This window comes from Symphalangus syndactylus, chromosome 1 (genome assembly GCF_028878055.3).
Source record: "Symphalangus syndactylus isolate Jambi chromosome 1, NHGRI_mSymSyn1-v2.1_pri, whole genome shotgun sequence".
NCBI classification, from domain to species: domain Eukaryota; kingdom Metazoa; phylum Chordata; class Mammalia; order Primates; family Hylobatidae; genus Symphalangus; species Symphalangus syndactylus.
Genome location: NC_072423.2, coordinates 16,458,024 through 16,477,521, shown reverse-complemented (window position 1 = coordinate 16,477,521; position 19,498 = coordinate 16,458,024). Strand labels below are relative to the sequence as shown.

The window sequence follows — 19,498 nt, the reverse complement described above, 5'->3', positions numbered from 1 at the left end:
ATACTAACATTTTACCATGGTGGGTCTGGTGATTGTTCTTTTCTACTTTGGATGTGCTGAGCATTCCACAGAGCTTTTCAGTCTATAAACTTGTGTTTTTCAGTTCTAAGAAAACTATTAAAATGACTTTTATAATTTCTTCCCTTTCATTTTCTCATTTTCTTTTTTTTTTTCTGCCTTAAGCTCTTCTTCATTGGACATAGGAACTCCTAAATCCATCTACTTATTTTCTTAGCTTTTTTCTCCATTTTTCTTGTCAGTTTTTTTTGTTGTTGTTGTTCTTTGGAGGGGAGTTCCCTCGATTTTTCTTTTATTGGATGTTTACTTTTTGGCTGTGGGAGTTTTGTTTTCTAAACTGTTCTCCTCACCCCCTCTTTTTTAAACAAATAGCATCCGCCTCTCGGTTCAGATTTGTGAAACCTTTTCTCAGGCTGGGTTTTCGTTGTCTTCCTTTCCAGCGGTCTTAGATGTCGGTTTACTCCAGTTTTAGCCACTTAACACTGTTGTCATCTGCCATAATTCGCTTTGTGATTTTCTTCGTTCCTGTGGTTTTTTGGGGGGGAATGATGGAGATAAAGAAGTGTATGTTTAATCAGGAGGATTTTTTTTTCCTTGTTTTAAACAGTTTTTGTTTATTTTGCTAGCGTCAATGAATATTAAACCCTTTGTTTTTGGGGAAAACCAGATCTATTTTTTTCTTTAAATAAAGGTAGTGTTTTCAGTTAGTGCTCTCATGAAGCCACATCTGTGTCACTGAGTTCAATTAACTTAGTTGATGAAATGCCTGCTGATCTGTAGTGGGTGGTAACATAATTATTTTAATTTGGACTATTTTAAAAGCATCAAGAGATCGCATATTTGGGAACCCACAATAAATGGTTACTTTTGGCAGTCAAATTATCGTTTTATAATGCAAGTAATCTTTTCATTTTGTAAGTTTTTTTTTTTTTTTGAGACGGAGTCTCACGCTGTCGCCCAGGCTGGAGCGCAGCGGCGCAATCTCGGCTCACTGCAAGCTCCGCCTCCCGGGTTCACGCCATTCTCCTGCCTCAGCCTCCCGAGTAGCTGGGACTACAGGCGCCCGCCACCACGCCCGGCTAATTTTTTGTATTTTTAGTAGAGATGGGGTTTCACCGTGTTAGCTAGGATGGTCTTGATTTCCTGTCCTCGTGATCCGCCCACCTCTGCCCCCCAAGGTGTTGGGATTACAGGCGTGAGCCACCGCACCCGGCCAGGATTTTTATATTATTGCTTAATAGGGATATATTATTAAATTGAATAATTATTGCTTTTCAAGATTCCCTTCAGCTCTAATGATCAATGAATGAAGTTTATGTTGGCTCTTAATGTACATTTAATAACAAATTTCATGTGGATTACTTTTTGTTCCCCAAATCTGCTATTTAAAACTCCATTCTTCATTTGGATTTACTTTAGAAATGGGGAAAAGATTATTTTAACTGAAAACTCAAATTCTCTACTGCAAATTGAATGACAAAAATCTTGTATGTTCTATGTGAAAGCATTTGAATAATGGACAAATTGCTCTTTAGAGCCTTTGTGTTGATCTGAAGGCTCTGAGAGCAGTCATAACAGTTGTGTTACTTTTCAGTTAGTTTTACATGCATGTTGCCTTTCACAAGTTAGGTATTTTTGCTTTAGTAGTTCATTACATTTAAGATATTTTAATATATAAACAAATTACTTTTAATCTTGAAAAAATAAAAAAGCAATGAAGAAACTATTAAAACGCTTTGCTACAGTACAGAATAAAAACAAAACATCTTTGTTCATAATTTGTCAAATTCTGAAAGAATCTTACCTACTTGGTAGTTTATAATTCATGAGGTCATTCTTTTTCATAGACAATTAATGTGGTGAGATTTTTAGGGAATTTGCTATATTTTTAGTTAAAATAATTTTGTTTTCATTAAAATGTTAAATAATTGTTTTTTAATTTGTCATTGTCAGCTATGATCATATATAGGTGAATGGTATTAAAAGAACTATATATAAGATAGTATTTTACATTTATCATTCTGGAGGTCAGGATGTATTACATATATATTATATCAGAAAGTATTACAATAGCTGTTTCAAAGCCACCAAATGTAATTATACCTTAGCCAATAAGGTTGCAGATGTGGACATCATTAAGGATCTTACTAGTAGTAAGTCGGGGTGCTGTCTTTTCAGTGTGCAGATGATTTCCATTGTCAGTGTTGCTCAGGTCTCCACTGATTTAGAGTTAAGATACCTATATTAATTTGTTGAAAAGTGTCATAGTTATTTCATGGGAGACTCAGGCCTGATACACACAGTGGTGAAGATAAAAGGCTGACTTATTTCTTGTGATGTGTTTCCAACACCAACAACCACTTCTTCAGCATGAAAACCGAGTGTCCAGGCTGGGTGCGGTGGCTCACGCCTGTAATCCCAACACTTTGGGAGGCCGAGGTGGGTGGATCACTTGAGGTCAGGAGTTCGAGACCAGCCTGACCAATGTGGCAAAACCCTGTGTCTACTAAAAATACAAAAATTAGCCAGGCACGGTGGCACATGCTGTAATCCCAGCTACTTGGGAGGCTGGAAGGAGAATCACTTGAACCCAGGAGATGGAGGTTGCAGCGAGCCAAGATCATGCCATTGCACTCCAGCCTGGGCAACAGGAGTGACACTCCATCTTAAACAGAAAAAAAGAAAACCGAGTGTCCAACATTTCAGTTAATTCAGACCCTACCCAGAGTAAGTACAGTCCCCACAGGCAACGGTCTGAGTCCCATCAGACTGCCCTGTCCTCAGATACCAGTCTCAAGTCCCAGGCCTCTCATACTTCTGACCGACTGGCTACAAATCAGGGGTTCCCCCTACCTCCTCAGATTAGATAATTTGCTGGGATAAAACCCAGGAAGACATTATTATTAAGGGCACAACTCAGCAACAGCCCAGTAGAAGAGGTGCACGGAGCAAGCACGGGGGGACATGGAGCTTCTGTGCCCTCCTAGGGTAGCCTCCGGCCCAGCTCGCCCTTGTGTGCACAAGGTCCCCGAATCTTGTAGTTAGAGTTTCTGTAGAACTCAATCTCTAATCCTTTCATTTTCTCTTCATTTCTCTTCAGGATAGGGACTGGGGGTCGAGGCTGAAAGTTCCACACTCTAGGCACTGGGTCTGTGGGTGACCAGCCGCATCCTGAGGCCATCTAGGAGGGCTACTTTTAATCACAGCATTAGCATTAACAGTTGTGATTGAAAGGGGCTTGTTTTGAACAATAAAAAACATCCCTATCTCAGGAAATCCCAAAGATAGAGGAACTGTGCCAGGAACTAGGGACTGAGATGAAATATTTTTTATATCACATTTCTTTGAATTGGTTAAGTGCAAATAAGACAACAAAAAATAATATAACCATTTATATAACATTTGTGTTAGGTGTTATAAATTATCTAGAGATGATTTAAAGCATGGGGAGGATGTACATAGGTTATATGCAAATAATATGACATTTTATATAAGGGACTTGAGCATTCATAGCTTTTGTTATTGGTGGGGGTCCTGGAGCCAATCCCCCATGAATACCGAGGGATGACTGTATATGTATAAAGACAGTGATGAATTGGTGTATATGTGTACTACTTTTTAAATGCAACTTGTTAAAATCTGAATTAAAATCTTAAGGAGAGGTGTGCAGTCATTTAATCAATTCTTTCTTTCTTTATTTTTTTCATTGAGACTCAGTCTCTTAGCCAAGCTGGAGTGCAGTGGCATGATCTCGACTCACTGCAACCTCTGCCTCCTGGGTTCAGGTGATTCTCCTGCCTCAGCCTCCCAAGTAGCTGGGATTACAGGCACCCACCACCACACCTGGTTAATTTTTGTATTTTTTTAGTGGAGACAAAGTTCACCACGTTGGCCAGGCTAGTCTCGAACGCCTGACCTCAAGTGATCTGCCCGCCTCAGCCTCCCAAAGTGCCCAGCCTCATTAGTCAATTCTTATAAGCCAACACAAATAGCATTTTTACGATTGACGTTACGAATATTTGTTTCATATTCAGTTTAATAATTGAATAAGAATGCATTGAACACAATTACAGTGAAGGATGCTTAGAAATGCTCATGGGAAAGTTGTTCATTGCTGGTTAGATATCTGAGTCTGTACATATTTTTATTTTCATTGAGTCAGATGCTTTTAGAACTGGACATGATTTAGAGATTATCACTTATTTTATATGGAGATTCACTCAGTATCCCCCTGTAGACTTAAGCTAGTGCCACCCCATATTTTTGTGTCAATAGCCTATAAAGTAGGAGTGAATCACTTGAAAATTTATTAGAACTTTTGCTGTAAATATAAATTTATTCTTAATTTAAGTTTAAATTATTTGGCGACTTTAAGTTCATTTTTCTTAATTTGGCTATATTTAACTTTTTTTAATCTACCTTTGTAGCCATGCAGTGTTCCTATTGCATTTAAATTAGAGCTTATTGTGGTAAGAGCTAAGGGCCCTGAAAGAAGTCAAAGCAACTGTATTCTATTTATTATGTAAATGTAATTCTGTTTTTGTGTAGTTGTAAATATTTATTATGTTTGAATGTAGTTGCCGAGAAGTGTAAAATGTCTGAGATTTTTGCCTTCAACACAAGCTCAAAGGCAGGCTCAGCAGTTAGCCTGCTACAGTTTCACGGATGCTGGCAGAAGACATAAGACTCTTGGGTCAGAGAGAAAGGACCTTATTACAGTAGCAGCCAGAGTGTCAGCATCTGTCCCAGTTTGCTGAGACATGTTGAGAATGGAATGGGGCAGGGGAAGGAAAGCAAGGAAACTAATTAGGAGGTATTGCTATAATGCAGGAGAAAGAGGATGGTAGCTTGGACTAGTATAGTGGCAAAAAGTAGTTGGATTCTGCATATGTTTTGGAGGTAGCTGAAATTGGGATTTCATGACATACTGGATGAGGAATGAGAGAAAGAAAGGAGCCAAGGGTGATTCTGAATGTTCTGATCTGATCATTGGAAGAATGTGGAGTAGCCAGAAATGGAAGTAGGATAGAGAAGATTTAAACCTGCAGGTGGGGCGGGTGTGGGGGTGGGGTGGGAAAGAGCCCGAGTTTAGTTTTGAACTTGTGAAGTTTCAGATATCTGCAAGACATCAAAGTGGCAGTGTCCTGAAGGGAGCTGAATATAACTAGTCTGTAAATGAAGAGAGAGAATTTGGGAGTGTAGGGCACATCAATGCTATACAGTGTCATGAGCATGAGTGAAATCACAGATGGAGAAGAGGGGACCAAAGTCTTGAGTGTTGGGGCACTCCCGTTAAGACTCCAGAGGGAAACTAGCAAAGGAGTCAGACTGAGGGACCTTGAGAGTGTGGTGTGCTTAGCAAAGAGATAAAGTTATATTAAAGGAAAAGGAGTGGTCAGTGGTCACACAGTGCCTCTAAGATTAGGACCGAGAACTCCCGCTAGACAAGAGCTGCTCTGTGCGATGATTGGTAGAGAAGGCTTTGGTATGGGTGTCAGAGAAGATTGGAGAGGAATCGTGGGCATCAGTAGACACAATTCTCCTAAGGCATTTTGCCGCAAAGGGAATCAGAGAGATGGGGCTGCAGCTGGTGAGGAAGGTGGGGTCCCCACAAGTTTGTTTATATATGAGAAATAACATTTTCAGGAATGATCCAGTGGAGTGGGGAAATTGTTGGGAGATTAAGTGTGCCAGCTGACGGTGGGGGCCCTTGAGCAAGATAGCAGGATGGAGTAGATGGAAACATGGTGCTGAGTGGGTAGATGGGGGCCGAGTCCAAGGTCTTCTGATGTTGTTCCTTTTCTCGGTGAAACAGGAAGTTGGGCCATCTGCTGCGATATTAAATGAGGGAGTGTTCCAGGGGTAATGGGAGTGTTCCAGGGGTGGAGAAAAGAGAGGGAAGGTGTGAAATGGTAGGCAGGGAAGGAGAAGAATGGACCAGGGAAAAGTAGTTTGATTTCCAGATAGCATTAAGGACCCACCTGCGGGTCATGGCCTTGACTACAAAGTGAGACCCATCAGACCAGTTCTCTTTTTCTCTAGCCTTATTTAGCTCTATGGGTGCAGGCATGACATAAGTGGAGTTGAATTTACTAATATGGTTTTACCAAGAGAGTTTTTCAGGAGAGTAGAGGAAGGGAATAGAAGTATACACAAGGAAATTATTACAGTGTTGAATTGTGGAATATCAGCTGAGTAAGGGAAGAGGGTCTTGAAAAGCTGGTAGGCTTATCATTCTTGTCATTTAGACTTTGAATATTCAAGGCCAGTTCCTAACTGTATATATATACACACCAGTATAAGAAAAAATTTAAGTCAGATTTGCAAGAAGTTATTTTGAGCAGGTAAAGAGGAGGAGGCTGTCTAGGTTCTACCAAAGCCAAAGAATAATAGTAAAAACAAAAAGCTACAAAAAAACCCAATAGTCTCATCTTCTGATTTATTTTTTGTTTGGCAGTCATGGTATAACTGAAAGCCAAGAAAAGGCCCTGCATTTTTAATGGATTTACTCAACCATTTCCTTTAAAAAAGTAAGAACAAACAAGCCCACAGGTTTTATTCTTATAAAAACACTGCATGTTCATTATAGATTGTTTTGAAAATAATGTTTACAAAAATTCTGCCATCCAGTTAACAGTTCTGCTGTACTTTGTAGTCCAGTTTTCCTCCCTATTCTATGTAATTGAACCACATACGTATAATTTTGTTTCCTGTGTTTTTGCACTTAACAAACGAACAATATGAATTTTCCCCTCATGTTATTTATAACTCTGTATAAATATCAATTTCAGTGGTTCTCTAAAGTTCCATTGTGTAAATGTGCCAGGATTTTGTTTACTCATAACTGTTGGAAATTAGGATGTTTCCAATTTTTTTTTTAATTTAAATTTACTTTTTGTCATAAATAATGATCCAGGGAATATTTTTATGTTTTTTTCTTTAAGATTTATAAAAACAGCATTATTGGGTCAAGGAGTATGGTTATTTTTCAGTTGCATATTGCCAAATTAATTTTTATGACTGTATTAAGATCCTTCAGCTGGGCGCAGTGGCTCACACCTGTAATCCCAGCACTTTGGGAGGCTGAGGCAGGTGGATCATCTGAGGTCAGGAGCTTGACACCAGCCTGGCCAACATGGTGAAACCCATGTCTATTAAAAATACAAAAATTAGATGGGAGTGGTGGCATGTGCTTGTATTTCCAGCTACAGGAGGCTGAGGCAGGAGAATCACTTGAACCTGTGAAGCACAGGTTGCTGTGAGCTGAGATTGCACTATTGCACTCCAGCCTGGGTGACAGACTGAGACTATCAAAAAAATAATAATAATAAATTTTTTAAAAAAGACACTTTCAGGCAATCAAGACAACCATTTAGAAAAATCTTTGCTGACTTGACTTTTGGAAAATCATAGTGTTAATAGTTTAATTTGTATATCTCTGATTCTTGTGAGGGTTAATATTTTTCCGTAAATGTGTTGAGTGAATTGGTTGTATGTGTGGAAAAATGTAAATCCTTACCTACCTCACGCATAAGTCAGTACTAGATTAATCAAGGACTTAAATATGAAAACCAAAACTTCTTTACAGCAAGTACAGGAGGACATGTGATCTCAATGTCAGATGAATTTTTTAAGACAATAGAAGGGGCAAATAATAAAGGTAAACTGATAAATTTGACTAAAATAAAATGGAGAAACTTCTGATCCTCAGGTACTAGAAAAAGAATAAAAAGTCAAGATACAAGGTCAATGCAACAGTAAAGAAAAAAGAGAAAAGACACAGGATGATCTGTATGAACTGACATAGAATGATTTCTAGGAGTCTGAAGTTTACCTGCTGTGTGTTAAATTTTTTTGTTCTCTGTATTTAGCCACACACTTTAATCATCACTTCCCCACAAAGTTTTTTTAAAGAAGTTTTATAGTTTCATGGCCGAGCGCAGTATCTCACGCCTGTAATCGCAGCACTTTGGGATGCCGAGGCGGGCGGATCTGAAGGTCAGGAGTTCGAGACCAGTCTGGCCAACATAGTGAAACGCAATCTCCACTAAGAAAATACGAAAATTTGCCGGGCATGGTGGCATGCACCTGTAATCCCAGCTACTTGGGAGGCTGACGCAGGAGAATTGTTTGAAGCCGGGAGGCAGAGGTTGCGGTGAGCTGAGATTGTGCCACTGCACTCCAGCCTGAGCAACAGAGCAAGACTCTGTCTCAAAAAAAAAAAAAAAAAAAAAAGTTTTATAGTTTTAGTTCATACATTTCGGTATATGATCCATTTTGACTTAATTCTTACCTATGGTGTGAAGTAAGGGTTTACATTTTTGTTTTTAGTTATTCAGTTGTCCCAGCACCATTTGTCAAGAAGACTTTCCTCACTGACTCGTCTTGGGACTTTTCTTGAAAATCAATCGACTATAAATGTAAGGATTTATTTCCAGACTCCTTTATTCTGTGATGTGTATGCCAGTCTCTATGTCAGCAGCACACTGTCTTGATTCCTAGTTTTGTAAGCACTTTCGAAATTGGATAGTGTAACTTTGTTCTTTTTCAAAATTGCATTTCAATATGAATTTTAGGAATGTTGTATCAATATCAAAAAGAGCTTACTGAGCTTTTGATAGGAATTGTTTGAATCTATAGATCAATTTTGGAAGAATTGCCATATTAATAATATTGAATCTTCCAGTTCAAAAACATGGAATCTCTAATTATTTAGAATCTCTATATTCTCTTAACAGTGTTTTGTAGTTTTGACTGTATGAATCTTGCACTACATGTGTTAAATTTATTCCTCAGTAATTTTATATTTTGTGAACAGAATTGTTTCCTTAATTCACTTTGGTGTGCTAGTAGTTTTATTGTTGCTAGGTTTGTAGGCTCGTAGGGGGTGTGTGTGTGTTGTGTGAGTTCCTTGGGTTTTTTTACGTATAAGATTTTGTCAGCTGGCCAGGTGTGGGGGCTTATGCCTATAATCTCAGCACTTTGGGAGGCCAAGGCTGGAGGATCACTTGAGCCTGGGAGTTCAAGACCAGCCTGGGAAACAGGGAGACCCTGTCTCTATTAAAAGTTAGCTGAGTGTGGTGGCATGCATCTGTAGTCCAAGCTCCTTGGAAGGCTGAGGCAAGAAGATTGGTTGAGCTCAGGAGGTCGAGGCCGCAGTGAGCTGTGATCATGCCACTGCACCCCAGCCTGGTGACAGAGTAACATCCTATCACAAAAAAGCAGCCGAAGTGAGTGGATCACGAGGTCAGGAGATCGAGACCATCCTGGCCAACATGGTGAAACCCTGTCTGTACTAAAAATACAAAAAATTAGCTGGGTGTGGTGGCGTGTGCTTGTAATCCCAGCTGCTGGGGAGGCCGAGGCAGGAGAATCTCTTGAACCTGGGAGGCAGAGATTGCAGTGAGCTGAGATCATGCCATTGCACTCCAGCCTGGTGACAGAGTGAGACTCCATCTCAAAAAAAAAAAAAAAAAAAAAAAAAGCCAAAAACTAAGATTGTGTCAACTATGAATGAAGATGGTAATAAAACCATCTTTAAATCTTTAAATCTTAAAAATAAATCTTCCTTTCCAATTTGTATACTTTTTTTCTTGTTCCACTGGCTCAAACCTCGAGTACAGTGTTGAGTAGAGGGGATGAGCGCAAATGTCCTTGTCTTGCCCCCAGTCTTAGTGGCAAAGCATTCATCCCTTCAGCATTAAGTATGATGTTAGCTGTAGGTTTTTCATAGTTGCCCTTAATTAGTTTGAGCAAGTTTCCTTCTATTCTTAGCTTATAAAAAGTTTTTATCATCAGTAGGTGTTGTCAGTGCCTTTCTGCAACTATTAAGATGATCATGTGTGTTTTTTTTTCCGTCTTTATTAGTATGCTGTAGTGCATCAATTGGTTATTGATGTTAAACCAACCTGGATAAATCTCATTTGGTCAAAGTATATGCTTTTTATATGTTGCTGAATTCAGTTTGCTGATGTTTTGTTAAGAAGTTTTGGCCAAGCATGGTGGCTTACGCCTGTAATCACAACACTTTGGGAGGTCTAGGCAGGAGGACTGTTTGAGCCCAGGAGTTCTAGAGCAGCTTGGGCAACATAGGGAGACCCCATCTTTACAAAAAATAAAAAATTAGCCAGGTGTGCTGGTGCGTGCCTGTAGTCCCAGCTATTTGGGAGGCCAAGATGGGAGGATCACTTGAGCCTGAAGATGGAGCCTGCAGCGAGCCATGATTGCACCATTGCACTCCAGCCTGGGCAACGGAATGAGACCCTGTCTCTAAAAATAATAAAGAATTTTTCGGCCGGGTGTGGTGGCTCATGCCTGTAATCCCAGCACTTTGGGAGGCTGAGGTGGGCGGATCACCTGAGGTTGGGAGTTCAAGACCAGCCTGACCAACATGGTGAAACCCTTTCTCTACTAAAAATAAAAAATTAGCCGGGCGTGGTGGTGCATGCCTATAATCCCAGCTACTCTGGAGTCTGAGGCAGGAGAATTGCTTGAAGCTGGGAGGCGGAGGTTGCAGTGAGCTGAGATCGCGCCATTGCACTCCAGCCTGGTGACAGAGTGAGACTCCGTTTCCAAAAAAAAAAAAAAAAGAATTTTTCTATCAGTGTTCATGGTGGATATTGATTTGTAGTTTTCTTGTGTTGTCTTTGGCTTTGTTATCAGGGTAATACTGGCCTCACAGAATGGCTTGTGAAGCGTTCCTTTCTTCTCTATTAGCTGAAAGAGTTTGTGAAGATTTGTATTAATTGTTTAAATCTTTAGTGGAATTTACCAGTGAAACCACCCGAGCCTGACCTTTCTTTATAGGAAGGTTTTTAATTATCAATTCATTCTTTACTCGTTATAGGTCTATTTAGATTCTCTGTTTCCTTTTGAGTCAGATTTGGTAATTTGTGTCTTTCTAGGATTTTGTCCATTTTCTCTTAAGTTTTCTAATTTGTTGGTAAAAGGTGATTTATAGTATTCCCATATAATCCTTTAAATTTCCATAGGCTTGATAGTGATAGCCTCTCTTTCATTTCTGATTTTGCTAATTTATGTCTTCTCTCTTAAATTCTTTGTCAGTCTAGCCTAAAGCTTTGTCTGTTTTTTATCTTTTCAAATGACCCACTTTTGGTTTTATTTGTTTTTTCCCTCTTGTTTTTCTGTTTTCTGTTTTATTAATTTCTACTCTAACATTTACTATTTTATTCTGCTTTCATTGGGTTTAGTTGTTTTCTAATTTCTTAAGGGTGAAAGCTTAGGTTATTGATTTGAGACCTTTTTTGATATAGGCATTTAAAGCTGTACATTTTTTCCTAAGCACTACTTTAGCCACATCCCATAAATTTGTGTATGTTTTATTTTCATTCTGTTCAAAATATTTCTTAACTTGTTCTTGTGATTTTTAGTCTTTGGCCCATTGGTTATTTAGAAGTGTTTTGTTTCATTTAGAAATATTTGGTGTTTTTCCAGATTTATTTCTGTTGTAGATATATCATTAATTTACTTCCACTGTGGTCAGAGAACATACTTGGTATACTTATAGTATCAGTCTTTTTAAATTTATTGAGGCTTTTGGAGACAGTCTTGCTTTGTCACCCAGACTGGAGTGCAGCGGCGTAATCATGGACAAGGCACAGCCTCAACACTCCTGGGCTCAAGTGATCCTCCTGCCTCAGCTTCCCATGTAGCTGGGGCTACAGGCATGTGCCACCATACCTGGCTAATTTTTTTTTTAATTTTTTGCAACAACTAGGTCTCACTGTGCTGCCCAGGCTGGTTTTGAATTCCTGGACTCGTGATCCTCCTGCCTTTGCCTCCCAAAGTTCTGGGATTACAGGTGTGAGCCACTACACCTGGCTATTGAGGCTTGTTTTGGTCTATCAGGAAAAATGAAGCCTTGAAAAAATATTAATTAGGTCAAGTTAGTTGATAGTGTTGAAGTATTATATACCTTGCTATTTCATCTTTATTTGTTCCATCATTTATGAAATTGGCTTTTTGAAATCTTCAAGTATTATTGTTGAATTGTCTGTGTCTCCTTTCAGTTCTCTCAGGCTTTGCTTTATGTATTTTGAGGTTTTATTAAGTGCATATGTGTTTACAATTGCCGTGTATTCATTATGTATTGACCCTTTTATAATTTTGAAATGCCCCTTTTTGCCCCTAGTAATACTAAAAGTCTATTTTGTCTGATATTAATATAGCTATTCTAGCTCTCATGGTTATTATTTACATGGAAACTTTTTCCTGTCCTTTTTAAGTGGTTTGTGTCTTTCTGTGTTAGGGGAGTCTGTTGTAGCCAGCATATAGTTGTTTCTTTTTTTAAAAATATTTAGTCTGACAATTTCTACTTTTTGAGTAGAGTGACATCAGCAAACTTTTTCTGTAAGGGTCAGATTGTAAATGTGTTCCGCTTTGCATGCTTTATGGCCTCTTAACAATGCAACTTTGTTGCAGTGAGAAAGCAGCCATAAAAGATATGTAACAAAGTAGGAGTGGCTTTATTCCAAACTTTTATTTATGAACATTGAAATTTGAATTTCATATAATTTCCGTGTGTCACTTTTTTGTTTTTTTATCATTAAATAATAAAAAAAAAATTTTTAGCTTATGAAATACACAAAAAGGATGATGCGCTGAATTTTGCCTGTGAACTAAAGTTTGCTGACTCCTGGAGTAAGGGTTTTATTAGTCCATTCACACTTCATGTGATTATTGATTCCATTGGATTTATGTTCGTCATTTTGCTATTCTTTTTAAAATTTATTTTTATTTGTTCCTCTGTTACTGCATTATTTTGTGTTAAGTGCATATTTTTTGGTGTGCCAATTTAATTTCTCTGTTGATGTTTTATTTTTTAAATAATATTGTCTAAGTAATTTTATTCGTGATTGCTCCACAAATCACTCCATGTATCTTTACTTACCACAATCTACTTCAAAATAATGCTACCTTAATACTGATAAGGTATACTTGGCTTCGTGTCTCCTTTTCCTCCCCTAACTTTATGCCTTTATTTTTATTTTTATTTTTGAGACAGAGTCTTGCTGTATTGCCTAGGCTAGAGTGCAGTGACATGATCTCAGCTCACTGCAACTTCCGCCCCCAGGTTCAAGTGATTCTCCTACCTTGGCCTCCCGATTAGCTGGGATTACAGGCATGTGCCACCTTGCCTGGCTAATTGTTTTGTATTTTCAGTAAAGACAGGATTTCACCATGTTGGCCAGGCTGGTCTCGAACTCCTGACCTCAAGTGATCCTCCTGCCTCAGCCTCCCAGAATGCTGGGATTACAGGCGTGAGCCACCACGCCCAGCCTGTGCTATTATTTATGTAAATTACTATATGTTGTATGTTATAACCTCAACAGTACTGTTAACAGTTATTAACTTATACAATCTCATGCCCTTTGAAGAAGAGAAAAAATGAAAAAAATATATTTATAGTATTTTAAATTGACATACACACTTACAATTTCCAGTCATCACTAAATGTGATGAATTCAAAGTACTGAAATGGTTGCTATTGACAGTTTAGTCCAGCTTCATAGTTACTTTTGGGGAAGGAGATTTATTGGCCTCCTCATTCCTTTTTTTAAAATATAGTTTTTGTAAATGATTTCTTTTTTTTTTTTTGAGACAGGGTCTCATTCTGTTGCCCAGGCTGGAGTGCAGTGGTGCAGTCACAGGTCACTGCAGCCTTGACCTTCCTTTCCAGGCTTAGGTGATCCTCCCACCTCAGCCTCTTTAGTAGCTGGGACTATAGGTATTTGTCACCATGCCTGACTAATTTTCTAATTTTTTGTGGGTTTTTTTTTTTGTGTGTGTGCAGAGACAGGATCTTCCTGTGTTGCCCAGGCTGGTCTTGAATTCCTGGGCTCAAGCAGTCTGCACACCTCGGCCTCCCAAAGTGCTAGGATTATAGGCGTGAGCCACCAAGCCCGGCTGACCACCTCATTCCATCACGCCAGAAGTGAATCCCCTAGGTATATACTGCTTTTGTCCCCATTTTCACATGAGGAGACTGAGACATGGATGTCCAAGGTCATTAGGAAATAGTAGTCGCAACGTGGACTCTCGTCTCCCGTCTCCTGTCTGCTTTTAATCATGAGGTTCTGTAGTGCCATGCCTGATGTCAAGTGAGTGCACATTCAAGTAACATGGCAGTTTCTGAATTATGCACCAAGGGTTCAGCACTTGTATCCGTTACTTGGTAACTTCTTTTGTGACTTTGGGCAAATTATTAAGCTAAGGTTCAGTTTGCTCTTCTATAAAACGGAGATAAAAATAGTGTCTTCCAAGTAGAGCTCTTGTGAGGATTCAAGAAGATAAACATAACATTTGTTAGTACATAACCTCCACGTGAGTGGTGGTTGGAGCAGCAGCAGAAGTAACAGCCTTAGTGATAGGAAGCCTTCCCTCATTCCTCCTGGTCTGAGTTAGGTGTGGCTCTGAGTGCTGATGGCATTCTGAAATATGTTTCTCTTAGAGCACTTCTCACAGTCTCCTGCAGATGTTCCCCAATGTATTCTACATTAGAATCTAAGATCCTAGAAGGTAATGAGTTCATCTTTCATCCTTGTGTTTTTGCTATTGCTTGAAGAGGGAAGCAAAAGGCTGAAATGAGGTACTTGGAATGAGGCAAGGCATGAGGCTAATACTTTGCTTCATGAGATTAAAAGCGAGGAACAATTGGAACAGTTTGGGAAGGCTTATGGGGGAGATGGATTAAGGAAAGTTGTTTATACCTTTGGCCCTGAGAGCATCACGGTCCTGCTTTTCATGATACCAAGTAACTGAAACACAGAGACAGGGTTTTTTACTTAGCGTGCCTTATTTTACCTTAAATTGTACCTGAACACTTGATGGGGTGGAGTGGTCATTTTGTAGTAATGTAAAATCGGCTCGACGGTTACAGAAAAGTCTAATACAGAAAATGAAAGTCAACTTCCTTATCCCTTTTCCTGTTCACTAGAGATGTAATCACTGTTACGTGTATATTCTTTGAAACATTTACTATGCATTTTAGACATATAAATATATATACAAATGAGATGATCTTTGCATTTAGTTTTATAGCTTCTTTCCCCAATAATGTGTAGTGGACATCTCGCTTTATCTCTACAACATTCCCTTGTATTGATTATCATTTATTAAGCTAGTCTGATGATTTTTTATGGTTATTGTTGCCTCCTGACATTTAGGTTCCACATTTTTGCCAAAATGAATTATATAGTAAATGTTTCATGTAGGGAAGTGAGCTCTAAAATCAGTTGTGTGATTTTAGGCAAGTTCCTTAACCTCTGTGTATCTCAGCTTCCCCATCTATACGTTGAGAATATTAGTACTACTACTTTTGCTAGCTGCAAATATCTGTATAGCCTAATATGAGCCAGGCATCGTTTTAAAAACATCACATATATTAATGCATTTAAACTTTACAACTAGCCTGAGTGATGGGTACTGATATTTCTAAGATCACAAAATTATTCAATGGTGGAGCCAGAATATAGTACTTATGCAGTCTGGGTCCACAGTGCACAGTACCAAACTTACAGGGTTATAACAAAGACTTGGCACATAGTAGGCCAATATGTGGTCTGTATTTACCAATATTAGGTCAATGATCAAGTAATGTTTGCTTTTTGTTTTGTTTTGTTTTTTTCAATTAATGCAATAAGGAACATTGTTGTCCATATGTCTTTGTTTTTGGCATGAGTATATATCCAAAGGACAAATCATTAGTAGCATAATTACTTGGTTAGGTGTATATCAATTTAAATTTTTGATAAATATTTTCAAATAATCTTTTACAAAGTTTTACCAATTTACTTCAATCATGAGTTATGAGTGCTCAGTTCGGGATGCCTTTCCCAACATTAAGTGTTACTAATTTAAGTTTTTCAGAGACGCAGACAAAGAGGTTATCTTGTTTTGGTTTCAATTTCCTTTTCAATGAATTTTAAAAGTTGAGATATAATTTGCATACAGTGAAATCACCTTTTTTAGTTGTATTTTGTTGAGTTTTGACAAATGCATTCAGTCATATAAACACCACCATAATCAAGATATAGAACAATTTCCATTAAGCCAAAATTCTTCATATTTTTTTTCTTTTTGAGATGGAGTCTTGCTCTGTTGCCCAGGCTGGAGTACAGTGGCATGATCTCGGCTCACTGCAAACTCCGCCTCCCGGGTTCAAGCAGTTCTCCTGCCTCAGCCTCCTGAGTAGCTGGGATTACAGGCAAGTGCCATGCGCCACCATGCCTGGCTAATTTTTGTATTCTTAGTAGAGACAGGCTTTCACCATGTTGGCCAGGCTGGTCTCAAACTCTTGACCTCGTGATCCACCTGCTTCGGCCTCCCAAAGTGCTGGGATTATAGGCGTGAGCCATCACACCCGGCCCGTGGATTTTTTAATGGTGAATGAATTGAGAATATTTTAGGGTATTGATTGGCCGCTTGAGTTTGTGTTCTCCCTCTTGCTTTTGTGATTTCTTTCTTATTCTTGCCTTTCTTCTTCCTTTTCATCATTCTTTTTGTGTGACGTTTGTTTCTATGCTTTGCCTGTTTGCTTATAGAATTGTTTGCCTTTCTCTTACTGATTTCTAACAGCACAGTTTATGTTACAGCATTAATCCTTTGTCATATATGTTTGCAGTTTTTCTCTATTTTTTGCTTTCTTTATGCCATTTTTTGGTTATCAAGAAATTTGTACATTTTGCATTGTCAGATTTATTCTTTTATGGATTCAAGGTTTTATGTTATGTATTAGAAGGCCTTCGGCAGTGCAAGACTTCTAAAAAATATTTTTCTCCAACTTTTATATTTTTTAAAAATAAATATTTTTATAATTGATGTTTCTGGAATTCATTTTGGTATAAGAAATTAAGTAAGAGCCCCTGCTGGACCCACTAGTCCCAAAAGTTTATCCCACCTACTCATCATCATTCATTGATAGTTCACCTATCCCTGGTGGTCTTAAGATGTCTTCTTAATGATATACTCTTCCCATATGTCTCTTGGTCTATTTCTTGACTTTCTATTCTATCTTTTTCCTCCTCCAGTGTTAAGCTGTTGCAGCATGTTTTAATATGTCGTGTAGCTCATTCTCCTTCAGTTAGTCTTTTAGAATTTTTCTCTTTTTGTTGTTTGCATAACAAAGTTAACTTTACTGTCATTTTGTTGACTTTCTTGAAAAAGCATTATTGATGTTTTCTTGGGATCTCGAGTCAATATTTTGACAGGATTGAATTGTTTTACCTGAGAACAAGATGTGTCCATGTATATTTGATCTGTTATGATTCTCTGAGGAGTTTTAAAGTGTTTCATGTAGTTTTACATTTGCTATTATTTCACCTTTTTTGAAGCTGTTATAAATAGGATCCAGTCTTTTATTATGTTTTCTTATCTGCTTCTTAAAATTATAGAATCCACAAAAATTAGCCGGGTGTGGTGGCACACACCTGTAATCCCAGCTACTCGGAAGGCTGAGGCAGGAGAATCACTTGAAACCCGGGGGTCAGAGGTTGCAGTGAGCTGAGATGGCACCACTACACTCCAGCCTGGGCGACAGAGTGAGACCCCATCTCAAAACTAAAAATAAAAAAGTTATAGAATTACTAGTGACTTTTACATAGGAATTTTGTAATTGGTCACTTGACTGAGTTCCCTTTTTTTTTCCCCTGATACAGTCATGCTCTGCAAAATGGCAGTTTAGTCTATGATGAACCGAGTGTGTAATGTGGTCCTATAGGATTATGATACCATATTTTTACTCTACCTTTTCTTTCTTTAGATATGTTTAGATACACAAATACTTACCATTGTGTTACATTGCCTACATTATTTAGAACAGTAACATGCTTTACAGGCTTGTGGCCTAGAAGCAATAGGCTATACCATAAAGCCTAGGTAAGCTATACAATCACGGTTTGCGTAAATCCACTCTGTGTTTGCACAATGACAAAATCACCTAACGACATATTTCTCAGAACATACCCCTGTTGTTCAGCGGCATCTATTGAATTTTCAGGTGTTTAATCATTTCATAAGGATAATTTTGTCTTCTCCTTCCCAATATTTATATTTATTTCTAGTCTAATTCATTGGCTAATATGTTGGAAATAATGGTAATTAATAATACTGACAATTGATGTCCTCGTTGCTGGCTTTCAGCATTTCTTCATTACAGCTCTGACTTTGTGTGTGTGTGTGTATATATATGTCTATCTATTCCTATTTTACAATGGGTTTGGGGTGTCAGGAATTGATGTTTAATATTTTTTCAGATCCTTTTTGTGACTCATAGCTATGATCATATTGTTTTACTCCTTTGATCTAAGGTAATATGTATTAATAAACTTCCAAATTAGAGCCACGTTAGCAATCTCAGGATATATCTTATCTAGTTGAATTGTTTTCTCCTTACCACTCCCAGTGTTTGCTGGTATTTAAGGTTTGTACTTCAGTGTTCATAAGTGAGATCAGTGATTTTTTTTTTTTTTTTTTTGGTCATCTTTGTCAAATTTTGGTATCAGTATTCTTTTGACCTCAAAAATAAATTTGGGAGCTTTCTGTTTTCTGTGTACTCTGAAGTGTGTTGTGAATTTTGGACCTATGTCTTTATTGTCCTTCCCTTTTTTCTTTCTCCTGAAGGAAAAAGAGCCATGGTGGCTCCTTGATCACTTTCTCAGTTTCCTTGACAATTATTAGCTTCTTTTGGATTCCTGTGTCTTCTGCTGTGCTGCAAATTTTGATGATATATATTTTGCTATAAAATTATCCTTTTCATCTGAGTTTCAAATTAATTTTCATAGAATTTTCAAAGTAGTTTTACACATTTTGATTCTTCATGAATGTGTGGTTATTGTTCTATTTCTAATTTTGTATAAGCACATTTCCCTTTCTTGATTATGCCAGCTAATTGTTTACCAATTGAGTTTTCTCTTGTATAATCAAAAAATCAACTCTTGTAATGTTTAATGCTGTTACTTTTTATTTTCTAATACATTAATTTATGCTTTTATCTTTATTTTTCCTGATTTTTCTTTTGCTGGCTGGGGGTTTATAATTACTGACTTCTCGAATCGAATGCATAATTTATTTCTTTTAATTCCTTACCAGGTAGTTTTGTAAGTATTTAAATTTTTGAATTTTTCTGTGGATCCAGTTTTAGGGTCTTGCAGAATCACATAGATTTTGAGATGTAGTTTTTTTTCTTTTGTTTGTTTTTTTTGAGATGGAGTTTCACTCTTGTTGCCCAGGCTGGAGTGCAGTGGCACGATCTTGGCTCACTGCAACCTCTGTCTCATGGGTTTAAGCAATTCTCTTGCCTCAGCCTCCTGAGTAGCTTGGATTACAGGCACCTGCCACCACGCCCAGCTAATTTTTTATTTTTAGTAGAGACAGGGTTTCAGCATGTTGGCCAGGCTGGTCTTGAACTCCTAACCTCAAGTGATCTGCCCGCCTCGACCTCCCAAAGTGCTGGGATTACAGG

At 38.1% G+C, this 19,498-nt stretch overlaps 1 protein-coding gene across 2 annotated transcripts in view; it reads left to right on the top strand.

Moving 5' to 3' along the window:
- SOCS6 (suppressor of cytokine signaling 6) overlaps positions 1-19,498 on the top strand; it is a 44,804-nt gene that overhangs the window by 8,029 nt on the left and 17,277 nt on the right. The window contains exon 1 of one of the 2 annotated variants that reach the window (XM_063636789.1): positions 5,114-8,438. The exons of the other annotated variant lie outside the window; for it this stretch is intronic. The gene's annotated coding sequence lies outside the window, so the exon portion shown is untranslated. Of the gene's footprint in view, positions 1-5,113; positions 8,439-19,498 lie in introns of those variants that run through there. 2 annotated transcript variants of the gene reach the window in all.